Consider the following 15,396-nt stretch of genomic DNA (forward strand, 5'->3'; position numbering starts at 1 on the left):
TAGTAACCTTTTTGTTATTAGTTTTGGACGTGCTTGGTGGTGCTTTCCTGCCAGCGCTCCAAAGAGCTCACTATACAGCATTCAGTGTGCACCTTAGTAGAAAGTAAACTATTTGTTCAACAATTCCAAGCTTAATTTCCAACTTGAGTACTAATGTATACTGTGACTTAGTCGCATCAATCCAGGTAGCTTTCAGGAGACCACTTATTTAGAGAGCAAAGGTACAGAACTCAAGTGCATGTTTTTTGTGTGTGAATTATATAGATAACATCCAAGAGCAAGGGGAGAGGAGACATATTAAATGATACTTTGTGAGACTTTTTTCAAGTTCCAGACATAAAGGATGTTTATAAAGTACAAAAGAAATGAGAACTGCTGAGCATCTATCATTATTACATCCCTAAACCGACAGAGAATAGTCCCAGAAAAGCAGAGCTGAAACTAATCTTTCTAAAAAGGGAGAGGGAGAAGAGGGGGAAAAAAGGTTTGGCAAAGAATTGTGCTGGAATAACATACATTTGTTTTGTCCTCTAGGACTCTCATTCAAAAGAGAGGCCCATCTAAGACACTGGGACATTGCTCAAAGAAATCTAATAGATATTCGTTTCAGCGTCCACACTAAAAGCCATAGATGAAATGCCAGGTGACTCTTCATTGGCTTTTCTCTAGCTCTTTCTCTTACACACGCACACAAGCTTAGATGCACTCACTACAGTTTATTTATAAAAGAGTAAAATATGCACACAGCAATCCTGCCGGTCTTTGAGATATAGATATAGCTGTGTACAAAAATCTTAGCTCCATATGCTAATATCTCCTATCGGTGACATTAAATTAAGTATGTAGCTATATGAAATGCTGAATATTAAATACTATATCAGTACCTCAAACGAAAATAAATATGCAGCTTCCTTATACGCTCAATAGCTTACATCATGTGATTAAAACAAGTTATTTGTTTGTTTATTTGTTTATATTGAAAACCAACACATACATATTTTAGCCATGACTCCCTTTGGCTAAACAAAGTGTACTTAACAATATTGCCCTTTTCCTTTTTTTATTTGAAACTAAAAGGGGATTAGAGTGTACAGTATTTAATAATAATTAATAGCTGAAATGACGTTTTTAATACTGTACCTATGTTTCTTTGAGTGCTAGGCGAAATGAGAAATGTCATTCTAAGAGAACATAGGACACGTATTTACCTGAAGTACAAGTTAGTTGTTTTTATTTTCTTTAATTGTCAAGAAAATCTAAGCAAATTGATAGGCCGATCTGTGTAGAGCAGAATTCCCCTAATAAACAAAAAGGAGGGAATATTTCCTTGATGTTAGGTGCCGTCTTTGTTCCTAAGCCTTGAACTGCGCCTTGGAGCCCAAATTGGAAAATAGCGCTCTAGGGGAATAAATAATCCACTCCAAACTCTTGTCACAAGTCCCCTTAAAAAAAACCCGCACTGTAAATACGTTTGGAGTGATATTGACATCGAATAGACGTTTGTGCATCTAGTTCTATCTGATCTCTCATGACCACTGAATGTTTTAGACGAGCGTTTCCCCCATTTCCGTTCAGTAGCGGAGCCTGCCGAACTTCTCACCAGCTTGAACCACCCTGGGACGCCTGTTTCGCAGCTTCAAGGGAAGAACACTCTCTCGTGGGGCTTGCGTTAGCGCTCCGAAGGCTCGTGGGTCGGACTCGGCTGCTCCCGCAGGCTAATGCTTAGCACCGCCGGTGGCTTCTGGAGGGGGTGTCGCCTTATCGCTGTATTAGAAGCTACTGCGCGTGGACAGCAGGAGTTTAAAGACTCTGAGAACGAACCACTGTGCACTTGCAGCTGGACAGTCATTAGGGGTAGCCGAAAGCTCTCTCTGGAGGTCTGAATAAGGAATGGCCTTTCTGGGGCATCAGCCTGGATTGCAACCGAGCGAGAGAGTGCCTGGAGGGGCTCTTCCTGCGTCCTACCTCTCCAGCTAACCCGGCACAGCAATGAACACCCCCTCCCCCCGAGCCCCAATGAAATCTGTGCTTGCTCACACTTGAAGGCACGGAGCCAAGGGCCCTACTCCCGAAGGCTCTGTCAGCCTCGCCCAGCAGTAGGGCTCCGTTGGGGGCAGCCAAGGGAAGGGCTGGGCCACAGACCCTGGGGTGCTTGGAACACCTTGTGTAGTGGGGATGGTGCGAGCCATGAACCAAACTGCCACGCCTGTGTATAATGGAAACCACTTCAAGCCAGGGAGTGCTGCAGCGCCACCCGCACCCCTTGTTCCAGGGCTAGCGCACAGATCCGGTCTCTTGCAGGCTAAACATGGCAGCAGGGGGGTGTTGGGGTGGGCATGGCCCGTTGCTGGCCTTGCAGGGCTGACTTAGGAGGAATGGTCTCCTGGCGGAGGGCGCAGTGGTGGCTAGGGAGGGCAAATGGCTCTTCCAGCCACTCCCTCTGGGGACAGGAGCCCCTGGGATGCGTGAGGGTGCCCGCTCTTGCCCACGCTAGTTCTTCTTGGGACCCTTCTTCCTGCCAGCAGCCTTTTTGCAGCCTCCCTAGAGAGACAGCGCGGGCTGTGTGTGCAGTGGGCATAACAACGTCTGAGTACTCCCCCCCCCCCCCCCCGCCCCAGGCCCGGCCATGCTCAGCGCCGCGCACCGCGGAGTTGCGGGCACAGAGGCGTGCTGATGGGGGGGTGGGGTAAAACTGACCCAGTGCGTGCCACCAGCTTTAACCCTTCGGTAGCTAGTTCCCACAGATCGCATCTATCGGCCCGTCCCCAGCCACGGCCCCCTGCATGGATTTCACGTCTCTTTTCTCTGCCAAAGTCTCCTCGTGGTGCATTTTTCTCCTTGCATCGCTCCCATTGTCAAGTGGGACAGGCAGGCCGTCTCACCCACTGAAAGCTGCCAGCTCTCAAGTTTTCAAGTCGCTCATTTGATCCACGCTGCACAAAGGGAGAGTTCCTCTGCAAAACAAAGCTCAACAACAGCCCAACATCTGCACTTGGCTCGAGTTGCTACCAGCCCCAGTGTCTATCGGCGCTTTCGCCCAGGCCATCCTTTGTTTGCGTTTGTTCGCAGCTTTGCCCAAGTTCAACACCCGAGGATCCCCGCCTTTCTGGTTCCCCCGATCCCTGCCTGGCTCTCCAGGGGAGGAGTGTGGAGCACTGGTAGCCTGGCCCAAAGTACAGAAAGCTCTGAGGAAACAGACGCATCCAATCCAGACTTGAGGACCAGGTTGGTGCGGGATTCAGAGGGGTGCTCGGAGTCTAGAGTCTCTGCTTCAAAGGTGAAAGGCCTTTTTCATCCGACCTTGGCAAGTGATATTGAGGTTGAAGAGGAACACTCAGAAATACTGGGAATATCAAAGCCCTAAAACTGGCAACCTGGGGGACCCGCCTCCATGTCTCTTTCCTCGGCATATTTACAACAGAAGCTTTTTTTGGGGGGGGAGGCAAAGTGGATTGTTTTTATTTCTAACTGGGGCTGTAGATCTCTCCCTGCAGAGGAGCGAGCTACTGCTCTCACAGCAATGAGCTCTGATTGCTTTCCAGCGACCGCCAGGCTATGACCCCATGCCGGATACCTTCGGTAGGTTCCTGCTGGCTAAAAAACAGTGGCAAAGCACCCACTGACTTCCAGGGGGGAAAGAATCGGGCTAAATCCTTCCCCCTTTCCTCCTGCCTTCAGCCCTCACTTCTGTGACCAGCCCTCCCCCCCCCCCATCCTCGAAGTGCTCTCCCTGCCTGCAGTTTCTTTCTACCCCGAAGTTAATAGGGCTACCTCTGTGAACTCGACTTGGCTCCATGTGTGCGGTGCTCAACACATAAGTTGCGGTTTTGCAGCTGTACACTAATCTTCGCCAAGGACCAAAGGTGTCCTGTCCCGGCGATAATGTCCCTCCGCCTGTTAAACGGCGTTTCCCCTCACCTAGGTTTCCTTGGTCTCGCACCTAGAAATGACAAACAGTTGGTTAAGAAGCGTGTTTTTACCAAAGCCACTCACACGCTCTGCGTTGATACCAGAAGCCCCACGCTCTTCATGAGTCTCCTGGTATCCTGGCAAGAACGCCGTCTCCAAGTCCCATTGGCCAGAAGGATTCCACGCGAAGATGGGCAACATTCTTCTTTCTGGTATCCTTTGGGTCCCAGCGAAATATTATTTCTTCTGTCCTCCCCCCGCCCATTCAAATTAAATTGAAACTATCTGGCCTAAAGTTTCGTTGCATTGTCTCCGGATCGGCCACGAAGAGGTGGTTATGGAGTGGCCTTTCCACTCCAGAGCAAAGTTTAGTATTACAGGTGCCCAACCTAATAAACCTCGGTTCCCCGGTTTTGCAGAAGTACAACTTCTTTAACCAAAATGTGCGTGTTCAGAAGCAACATGGCAGAAGAGAGGGGACTTTTCGAGACACATATGTAAGCAAATAAGTGCTTCTTCAATGAGGATGCATGTGTATATATATGTATCTCCAGGGAAAACGTTTTGGTCTTATAAAATGCAAACCATTAACAAGTTCAGAATAGCAGTCCTTTAAATACCTGAACACACACACACACACACACACACACACGCCTGTCCTTTTCTAAATATTTAGTGTAATTGATTATCGGGAAATATGCACACATGCCATCTGGGTATATATGCACACAGAGAAAGATGGAATGTAATGGTGACTGAAGTATTATTGGACTCAAGAGTTTGATACAACTACATACATCACAAGTGGGTAGCTAAGCGGGGCAATAGCTCAGTCGATCGCACACAAAACAAAACCACACGCTCCACCCTTCTGCACTTGGTATTACATTTCCATAACTCGCGTTTTCAAAACTATTGAGGTACTTGGTCAATTTGTCCCAGAAGTTGGGTGTTTTGGGGGGTTGCGGTTCCAGCGAGCAGCTCTCAGGAGGGCACCGCACTTTGCATCCCAAAGAAGGGAGAAAGCGCTAGATTTGGAGGCTTTCTGTTAAAAAAAAGTACTAAAAGAACATGGCATGCTCACACCTTGAGTGTGATTCTCACACCTTTGTGGAAGAGTAATAGATATTATTCTGTATGAGGGCTGGCTCATCACTTAAAGGATATAAATACTGTCTGTGCACACACACGCCCCACCACGTGTGCGAGAGAACAATTTTTATCTCGAATTTCACATGCAAACGTGAATTTGATGGTAACTGATAAAATCCAGCTCTAAATAGATCGCTAACTCCCGGTAGATATTTTTTGTGTTGCTTGCACGTTATTGTTCCAGGCACACATTCAATTTCATTTTTCATATTCTGCGGCTACAACCAGTCTTGAAATCATCACAAATCCCACTTCCGTAGATTTGGACCGTGGGAGAATGTCCCAAAGTTTGTCAAACTACCGAAACTTTTACCGCTGCTCGTCAGATCTCTGGATTTGCCACTCCTCGCCCCTGTAGTTTTACCTGGCCGTTTTTACTGCTGTCTGATAAACACCCAAACAATAATCAGCGAGCCCTAAATGTGTCTATTGTGCAGAAGATCTGTATACAACGGAAGAGCAGGTTCAGCGTTGCCTCTAGCACCTTCAATGGCCTGAGTTGGGGACTGCTAAATTATGAAGGGTAGCGGGGACTGCGATCCACTGATCTTTCGGCTTCTTTTCTGAACGCTGGATTTGCCTATTGCTTGCTTCAGAATAACTTATTGCAGGCCTCTGGGAGCTGCCTCTCGCTTACTGGCAGGCAAAGCCTTCTCAAAAGCCCAGCAGCAACCCAGCTACTGTTCTGAGACACACACATACCCTCCCACCGTTGGGTATGGACTTCAGGTTTGGCATTTGGGAAGGGAGTCGACACTAGTCAGATCAGCCTGCAAAAAACACTTGAGCCGAAGCTCCCACTGATGTCTCTTTGTTTTTCGAAAACAACGCCCCAACAAAGTCAGCTGTGCTGTTCCTAGCACGAAATACATTGCACACCCAGCTCCTCGGGGCTCCCAGGCAGATTGATTTCAAACCTCGTTTATTTAAATCCCGAAGCTAGCAGATTAGGAAGGGAAAACAAAAGTTGTAGCTGAACTTGCCATTGACAACTTTGCGTGACCTGACACCAACACAGAAACAGCTACGTTTCCGTTTGTTTGGGCAAAGAAACTACAAGCTTCTAGAAAAAGTAACAGTCCTAGCCATTCCTGGCGGTGAGTGGGAACTTCTCTGGAGATTCATCTCCTTTCTCCTCCTGTCCATCCAACTGTATTTGAAACACCAGCAGAAAGGAAATTAATTGTAACTGACTAACAGGAAGTAGTCTGGCCTTCAAAACACTTTAAGCCAAATCAGCATCGACGCTCATCATTAAGACATTCATAAATAAAACGGAGGTTTCATCGCCGGTCCCTTGCGCAGTTTTCCTGAGAACTGCCATGTGGGTAATGTTAAAATAAAGCGGGCCCGTTTGCATGCAACTTTTCACCCAGAAGGGAAAGCACTTGGGTTCTATTTGGAGCCGTCTCACACATTTTCCACCTCCTCCCCCCCCCCCCCCCCCTTTCGGAAACAATGCAAGAACAAACATTACAGCTCTGGGCTTTTAATTTCGCCAGATGGAATAACGAAGTACCGTGTGTGTGTGTGTGTGTGTGTGAGTGTGTGTGCGTATGCGCGCGCGCGCGTGCACGCACTGTAAAGTTGAGGACACGTCTGCTATACGCATCTAGGACCGAAAAGCAACTGAAGGTGAAGGCGTAACGACTGATCCGCATTTTAAATCGCACACTTGAACCGGTGAACTTAAAAGCCTGGGAACCGCTAAGAATATGGCAGGGGAAGTTTCTTCCTCCCACTCGAAGATATACAGGGGAAGACTTCATCTCTCTCGCTCTCTCCTCTGCATATACGAGTATTTGGCCAACTTGCTGGTTTTTGCAATACCATCGTGCTATAGTTAGAGTCTCGGTTTACAAGACGTTCGTGTTAAACATGATTTGCTAGATCATACCACGAAGGCGGTGGCTTAGCCTTCTGCTGATTATGTGATTGTATTCTGCGTATTCCCCCTCGTTTAACCCCTCTCCCAAACGAGCGATTCGCTTACCCTGGGCTGTGGTCCTCCTCCCCTCTCCTTTCCTCTACACACACACACACACACACACACACACACACACACACACACACACACACACACACACACACACACACACACACACACACACACACACACACACACACACACACGAAATCGGCCTCATCTAACATTTTCTCAGCACAAGATAAGAGCAGACAAACATGAAGCTCAGAACACACACACACACACACACACACACACACACACACACACACACACGAAATCGGCCTCATCTAACATTTTCTCAGCACAAGATAAGAGCAGACAAACATGAAGCTCAGAACACACACACACACACACACACACACGAAATCGGCCTCATCACACACACACACACACACACACACACACACACACACACACACGAAATCGGCCTCATCACACACACACACACACACACACACACACACACACACACGAAATCGGCCTCATCACACACACACACACACACACACACACACACACACACACACATGAAATCGGCCTCATCTAACATTTTCTCAGCACAAGATAAGAGCAGACAAACATGACGCTCAGAACTCAGGCGCCCTGAGTCTGGAAGAAGCGGGGGGAAGATATCAGGACAAGAACTCCTGTTGCCAGCTGTATCAGCCTGGCAAGAACGCAGTAAAATACCCTACATCTTCCTAGGAGTCACCCGGCCCTCCTCCCTTGTTTTGACTTACGTAGGTTTATAGTAGTTGCAACTGACTCACAACCAGAGCCATGGCCGAGAGTGCGTTTAAAGGGTGGCTGCTTTACTCCACTGTGTAATTCGGGTCCTGCGTGCGAGCTTCCAGCCCCGCGTCATCTGGATACTGCAGACAAACAGCGTTACATATGCATAGGGAACTGTTCCCTTCTTAAAGGAGAACTTACCCGGACAGAGAAAGTTCGCAGCCCAGCAGCGGGAACAGAGACGGGCCGGGTGTTTCCTTTTCACCGGGTCCTTGCCTCAGGTGGTCCTTTAAATACTCGGCACCCCGAGCTGTGTGGCTCATCCCCCTTCCCACTGCTCATGCAGGTAGCCCGCGCGGGGCAGACAACCAAAGAAAGCAGCGATCGAATGTGAGTGTCATTTCGACGTGTCGATATTTTCGCCCCGGGGAGCCCCCCTGAGATGCGGAGAGAGGTCTGCGAGGGGCACGGGACTTTGCGGGCACATATGGGAATCCCACGGTCGCGGCGCTAGCGACCCACGTTGCTGCCATGCAGTGAGTGGTTAGTTAACACATAGGAGGGTTTTGAAAACACCAGCTCCTAACAGAAAGCAGCACGGGACGGTCAGAGGGGGCGCCCACTTGTGCAGACTTTCTTCGCAGCTTCTTAAAAGGCCACCTCACTGAGGAACCAGGGTCTGGGGGATCCGTGGGCTCCAGCTTTGCATTTGGAGGCGCGGCTCTCCCACGCGTTAATAGGCAGCCAAACCCATCCTGCTTTTCTTTCTTTCAGATGAAAACGCAGCTCGGAAATGGATTGGCAGCACCTCTAGGACAGGCTAAAGGTGGGGGGGGGGGGTTCTTCAACGCTGAGTGGCTTTGCATTTATCTAGAGCCAGATCTTCCCACGTGTGTTTACTAAGAACACGATCCTGAGGTCCTTTCTCGGGGTTTGAAGCCAGTAATGGTGCTGATTGAATAAGGGCTGCAGGTTCACATTCCGCACGCGTGTACACACACACACACAAAATCACACACACACACATAATGTTGCAAACTCACTGCCATAAAGTGCCCTTGCTAGACAATTTCAACCAGAGCTCGGTTGATATTAGTACGTCCCTACATGAGACATAAACGCTGCTTGAGAGATCTATCTTCCTTACCTCTGCTCAATTTCATCTTTTTCTTCAGATCTCCCAATCTGCTTTTTATGATCCGATATTTCCCCCCTTTCTCTTTTTAGGTGTCATTTCTTTTTGTTTCGGACAATAACACATTTTTTACAAGTGGTAGTAAAGTCTTGAGCGCCATCTAACGGGAGCGATAAGTCTTTCTGCTCCACAGAGAATAGGGCTAATTAATAAACGGTTTTTCCTCTTCTAATTTTCCAATCGTCAAATGCGGATTTGTTAAAACAAAAATGATTACGAGAGATAGGAGTGTGTTACCAGGATTTCCTTTATGGAATTGCAAACTGGTCCAGAGACAACCAACCAGATTCTAATGTTTCCAAACTCTATCTGTTTCCATTGATATCTTGAGCTGATATCCATTTGCCCAAAAGATACCTGATTCTACTTTTAGAGATCTTAGAATGCAGAAAATTTGCTACTATCTTACCCTCTGTGGAAGAAAAAATTCGAGAGCAAGTCTTAATGACAGCCTGATTTCTTCAAAGCTTTTGGGGGGGGGGGGCAACCCATATTTTTTATGTACACCATGCATCTGTTTTTCTTAAATACAAGTGTATTGTAAAGTCATTAAGTCTAAAACTTTTCTTCTTCACCACCCCTCCTTGTTCAATCTGACTCAGAAGCAGAAAAAGCAGAAAACTGAGCTATGTAGGCAGTAATGAGATTTATAAGTGTGTGTGTGTGTGTGTGTGTGTGTGTGTGTGTGTGTGTGTGTGTGTGTGTGTGTGTGTGTGTGTTGATTTCCTAATCTGCAAGAAATGGTTTTCAGGATCTTTGGGGGGGGAGCGGTTAAAATGTTACTTGAAAAAAAATTACAGCAAAGTTCTTGATACTGAAGGGGGCATCTGTAGTAAGAGATGGGGATTTAAATATCTGAACAATATCTGCTCAAAGGTCCAACTGTACTTTGTAACCTAGCAGTCTTTAAACCCTTGGAATTTCCAGCAGACTGTATGGGAACTTCAGCTTTTTTTCTTCTCCCAGCTGCAGCTGTGTGGAGCAGGCTGATCAGCTACTTCCCTAAGAAATAAAAAGAAGGAAGGAAAAAATACTGCCTTGGCCTGACTGACTGCTGGTGTTTCGGGTTAGCTTGTATGTTGGTTATAGTAACAGGCAGCCAGAGAGTCTTTAGATTTTGGATATGGCTCAGCCACAGACATTTTCAGCTGAATCGGTAATAAGTAGAAGTAAGTACCAGAGGATAGAATTTTTCATAGCATTCAGTGTTAGCCTAACTCTGCTCCCAGTGGAGCAGAATTACATCAACACCAAGCATCCTTGAAAATCCCACCTTTCATATGGACAAAGGTCTAGTGTCACCTCTCCTGGAAGACAAACTGACTTTAAAGCATATACCTCTGTCTTCTGCACATGTGTATACAATCCCAAAGGAAAGCCTAAAGTATTCTGTCTATACATGGAGGTATTTTACTCCATGAATGATAATGTTACTGTAATTATAAGTATCAAGAACAGTATTTACATCAATTAACTCTTCAAACCATATTTAGAGTCCATCTCTGAACTACTGAGATAATTTTACATCATGTCCAGGAGGACAAAATTATTGAACCGATAAAGGAAAATATAATGTAATGCTCCTTCAGATAAGCAACTGAAAACGGGAAATGATCAAAAGTGCATATCTTCTGATGTTGCTGCTCCATACTGTACTATATTAGGCAGACAGTTCATCATCATCATAACTGCTCAACCAAACCATTCTGTGTTGTGTGGCCCAATTTTATGTAAGGTTTTGCATTGTCAAAGGCATAGGAGTGATTTATAACAACCACTACTCTGTGTGATCTTCTGATATTTTATGAATATTACTGACTAATAACAAAATATATACCCTAACTCTTTCCTCCCGCCATCTCAGTGAACCTTGCAAATATAAATGACATTTCACAGCCCCCAAATAAGGTAGGTATTATTATTACTCCTATTTTGTATAGGAGAAAACTGACACCAAGCCCTAAAGTTTAAAAGTGACCGGTGGCTTTTTTTGCTAGTGTTTCTGGGCATCCAAGCTGAGAACTTAAAAGAAGTATGATTTTCCAAAAGCGCTCACAAGCTACCCTCTGAAAACCAGACTGCATCAAGGTGTCTCCAAAGAGGAATGGAAAAATGGAGACTCCCCAAATTACTAGTCACAGCAAAAAGTTAGGCCAAAGAAGGTTAGTGACTAATCCAAAGCCACATAGTGAATCAGTTCAGAATGAGGAATAGAAGGGAGTTCGGGCTTTTAGCTGTATTCTAACCATTAGGCAACAGATGATATTACCAGTATTTTCTATTGAGTTATCATAAGCTAAACCACAATTCACTTTTATTTTAGTATGAGGAAGACACTTTTTCATCCTTTATCATGGGCTGAAAAGCTGTTGTCTTGACAGATACCTAGAATCCCAGTATTAGGAATCAGTAGTTCACTCCTGAAGATCTAGACAAATCTCTAAAAAGGTATCTGCTCCATTGTGAAATAAATATAACATCTCTCAAACAATTTGTCTCTTAAATTGTAGAAACAAAAATACCATTTGATTTATTAAGTGAGGAATAAATAGGAGGAAAGCTGTCCGGAAGAACTCTACCAACATGTTATTCAAATAAAATATTTCTTATATATTTCAGTTGTCGCCCTTCTAAGGGTGCATTTACACAGCACCCTAAACTCAAATAAGATATGCAATTTATGCTATGCAAATTGCGTATCTTATTTTGAAACTATTTTGAAATCGCTTATTTTGAAATTTGGCGCATCTACACAGCGCCATATTTCGAAATAACGCGCTATTTCAAGCCATCACTTATCCCTCATGCAACGAGGTTTACTGGGATGGTGAAATAGCACATCCATTATTTCAAAAAATATTTTGAAATAATGGGAAACTTGTGTAGATGCAGGGTAGCTATTTCAGGATACCTCCGGTATCCCAAAATAGCTGTGCAGTGTAGACGTACCCCAGGAGGATGGCTATTGACATGGAGCCCTGCCATAATTTCCAGTTTAATAAAAAAGGCCCACATGAATTTGGTGAAGGAGAGATACTGTTAGCTGCAAAGCAGCCATCCAGAGAGAATTTTGTTTCAATCAGATAGGACATAAAGATTACAACTTGACCTAATATATATGACCATGTAATCTGGTGTTCTTTGCAGTTTTCTTTTTTATTCAACAAACTTAAGTAGTAGCTCTGAAAGTCTTTCAGCATTGTGGTTTTTCACGTACTCAGAAGATGAGTGCAACTCCTAAAAAAGTGGTGAGCAATCTGCAGCCTTTGAGCTTCATGCAGCCCATTGGGTTCTGTGTGTAGCCCAGGAGATATTTTCTTTACCGTCGCCCATACATAAGGTTGCCAGATTCTGCTGCTTTTCATCCACATAGTTTTTTTCCCACTGGTATTATAAAAGTGATGCACATTAAGCACATAAAGCATGGATATGTGAAGTGAGGTGCATGCGGATAACATTGTGAGAACCAAACTCTCCCTCTTTATCCAATCAAAGCACTGTTACAGGTCAATCAGCACAAATTCTAGGTACGCGAGTGCAGTTAGCAAAATGACCCTATCCCAGGAAACTGTCTTAGATACAACAATCTTGCGGCACACTGAGATGAAAGAGGGCCACTCATGTAGCCCACTCTCAAACCTAGGTTGTCCATCACTGTTCTAAAGGAAACTGCAGGCAAAATGGACGTCACAATTAGTCTCAGAAGGGGCACAAGCAGGATCAGCTGTGGAAAGTTAAAGTTACCTTACATTGCTAGGATCGTCTGAAGGCTCAGATGAGCCTGAATCCACTGAAGTTGAGGCACCAGAATTCTATTCTATTTAAGTTTTTTACCTTGCCCATAATTAACATATCAGATAGGCCCTTCTGGGGCTTTTTTTCCTGGAGCTCGTTTAATATGTGGGTGAAGAAATAATCTGTCAATCTATATAGACATTTTCCATGTTCCATTTTCTTTCTTGCCTCATGGAGAAAGATTAGGGGCCAGGTTCTCCTTCATTTCATTTCTTGATGCCATCCCTGCAGACCTAATTGACTCTGAACTCGTAGACTATAATTGCTAAACTTAGGTGCATTGAGTTAGGCACCTACATCCATATTTGGGCATCATAGACTCCTAGGGCTGGAAGAGACCTCAGGAGGACATCGAGTCCAACCCCCTGCTCGAAGCAGGACCAATCCCAACTAAATCAATCCAGCCAGGGCTTTGTCAAGTCAAGACTTAAAAACCTCGAGGGATGGAGATTCCAGCACCTCCCTAGGTAACCCATTCCAGTGCTTCACCACCCTCCTAGTGAAATAGTATTTCCTAATATCCAACCTAGATCTCCTCCACTGTAACTTAAGATTATTGCCCCTCGTTCTGCCATCTGTCGCCACTGCGAACAGCCTCTCTCCATCCTCTTTGGAACCTCCCTTCAGGAAGTTGAAGTCTGCTATCAAATCCCCCCTCACTCCTCTCTTCTGCAGACTAAACAAACCCAAATCCCTCAGCCTCTCTTCTTAGGTCATGTGCTCCAGCCCCCTAATAAATTTGGTTGCCTTCCACTCCAATGTGTCCAACCCATAACAGTGGGTTGATTTTTTAGAGGTATTAAGGATGAGTAGCAGCAACTGATGCAACAAGAGTGGGGGCTGCTTTAGTGCCTCTGAAATCAGGTCTTTTTTATTCAAATGTCAGTGTATGAATTTAGGTAAGTTACAATCCGTACACAAGTTTGAAAATTTTGGCCGGTGTGTTCTATTTCCTGAGGGCACTCTAATCTCAAACCTTTACCATAGAAAAATCTTAATGATTTCAATGTTTCACCTTGGTAGCAATATGGTTTGAATCAGATACACTGCACAAAGACTATTCTGATTTCAAAAAAAGAACAACCTTCTGTTTTTATTTCTTTGGGTATGAACAACAACAACAAAAAAACCCTCTAGTGGATCCTGCCTTTAGAGCTTGTCTGTCTACCTTGATAGTCAACAGACAGCATGTGCATTGTGATGTGGATGCACTGATCAACATGTTTTCCTTCAATTTAAATGTATCCTGGCAGTTAAAACAGCCATGCAGAAGAACCACATTCATTTAGCAATCATGTAATTTCACAATAAATATTGGTATCACATTTTAGAACTACCCATTTGGGAAAATACAGCACTAAGCAATAGTAAAAGAAGGTTGAATAATAGCAATTTATGAAATTAGTTACAGAAGCAAAGGTTGCCTTTTCCTTTAAAAACCCTGTATTTGTTTGGAAATCTTAACACATTTATATGTGATCCAGTGCTGATTATGACTTTACGGTCAATGTAGATAAGGACAAATTGTGTTCAGCATGATGTCACAAAGCTAGGGCAAGGTTTCATCATGACTAGCTGTCATGAAGCTGAACATGATTCGTCCTTGTCGACAATGAACACAAATTCATGGTCAGCATCATGTCAAGTAACTCAAATTATTAAACATACTGCATGGCCAAAAATTACAAGTCAGCCCCTCCTCCCCAAAAAATCCTGACATTGGTTTAAAAAGCATTACATTTTAAAATGTGGGGTTCTTTTATTTATCTTCTGGTTTCCAGACCTTTCATGGGGATTTGGAGTTTAGGCTTTTCTTCATAATCTTGAAGGCTAGAAACTTACTTTTGTAAAAAATGAAAGCTAAGATATTTATGTATTCATAGGTGTCTAGGAGAAAAACGCCAAATATTGTGAGACTTGTGTTAAAATCATGAAATTCACCCCATCCAGGGGGCCAGCACAAAGCTTATGGAGAGATGGATTTGTACATCAATAGTGCAAAGGAAATCAGAGTAACCAGTCACTAGATTGGTACACCTCTAGAAACCTTTTCACCTCTATGCTTTACAGCAAACTTTCTTTCATTGTACATCAGTCTTTTGAGGAAAAGGCAAAGGGAACTGGACTGCAAGAACAAAAGGGAATCTAGTTAATTATTGCTCAAAAAAATACCCACCTGCTCAGCTTTGAGGAAGATCTTGGTCATGTCTACTTACTGAAGACTAGATAAACTTCATTCCTGATAGTCAATGGCAGATTTTCTATTGCTCTCCATGGGAATAGGTCCAAGCCCTTACATAGCAATTAGCATCATAGCTCCAGTCACTGGCAGAAATTAGCACTGCACCAGTACAAAATAACATTTAAATACTGACAAATTAGTTGTTTTTCACTCTGTGTGCGCATGCAGGGGCAGAGGGAGATTATTTTGGAAGTTCCTACTTCCCCAGGTATAGTTTTTTCCAATCTTAATATTGCAAATGATAAAGCACAGCTGTTATTGAACTATGTGTGAACAAAACAATGTGCTAAATTGCACATAAAAGTGCATTCTCCTTGTCTTTCCATTACTCAAAAGCATATTCAGGGAGAAATTTTCAAGGAATGTCCTACTAGTATGTTCACAAAATTCTTCACATACTTA

At 44.4% G+C, this 15,396-nt stretch overlaps 1 long non-coding RNA gene across 2 annotated transcripts; it reads right to left on the bottom strand.

Annotated features, from left to right (window-relative positions):
* Positions 1-1,253: 1,253 nt before the first annotated feature.
* LOC142825576 (uncharacterized) lies at positions 1,254-9,523 on the bottom strand. Of its 2 annotated transcripts, none has more exons than XR_012899972.2 (2): positions 7,964-9,523; positions 1,254-3,940 (listed from the first exon to the last, which is right to left on the bottom strand). It is a non-coding gene; the product is annotated as an uncharacterized LOC142825576 (long non-coding RNA). The 2 variants fall into 2 exon arrangements; XR_012899970.2 differs by lacking the exon at positions 7,964-9,523 and adding an exon at positions 7,771-7,957.
* Positions 9,524-15,396: the final 5,873 nt, after the last annotated feature.

The sequence above is a fragment of the Pelodiscus sinensis genome, chromosome 1 (genome assembly GCF_052426305.1).
Source record: "Pelodiscus sinensis isolate ZL-2025 chromosome 1, ASM5242630v1, whole genome shotgun sequence".
NCBI classification, from domain to species: domain Eukaryota; kingdom Metazoa; phylum Chordata; order Testudines; family Trionychidae; genus Pelodiscus; species Pelodiscus sinensis.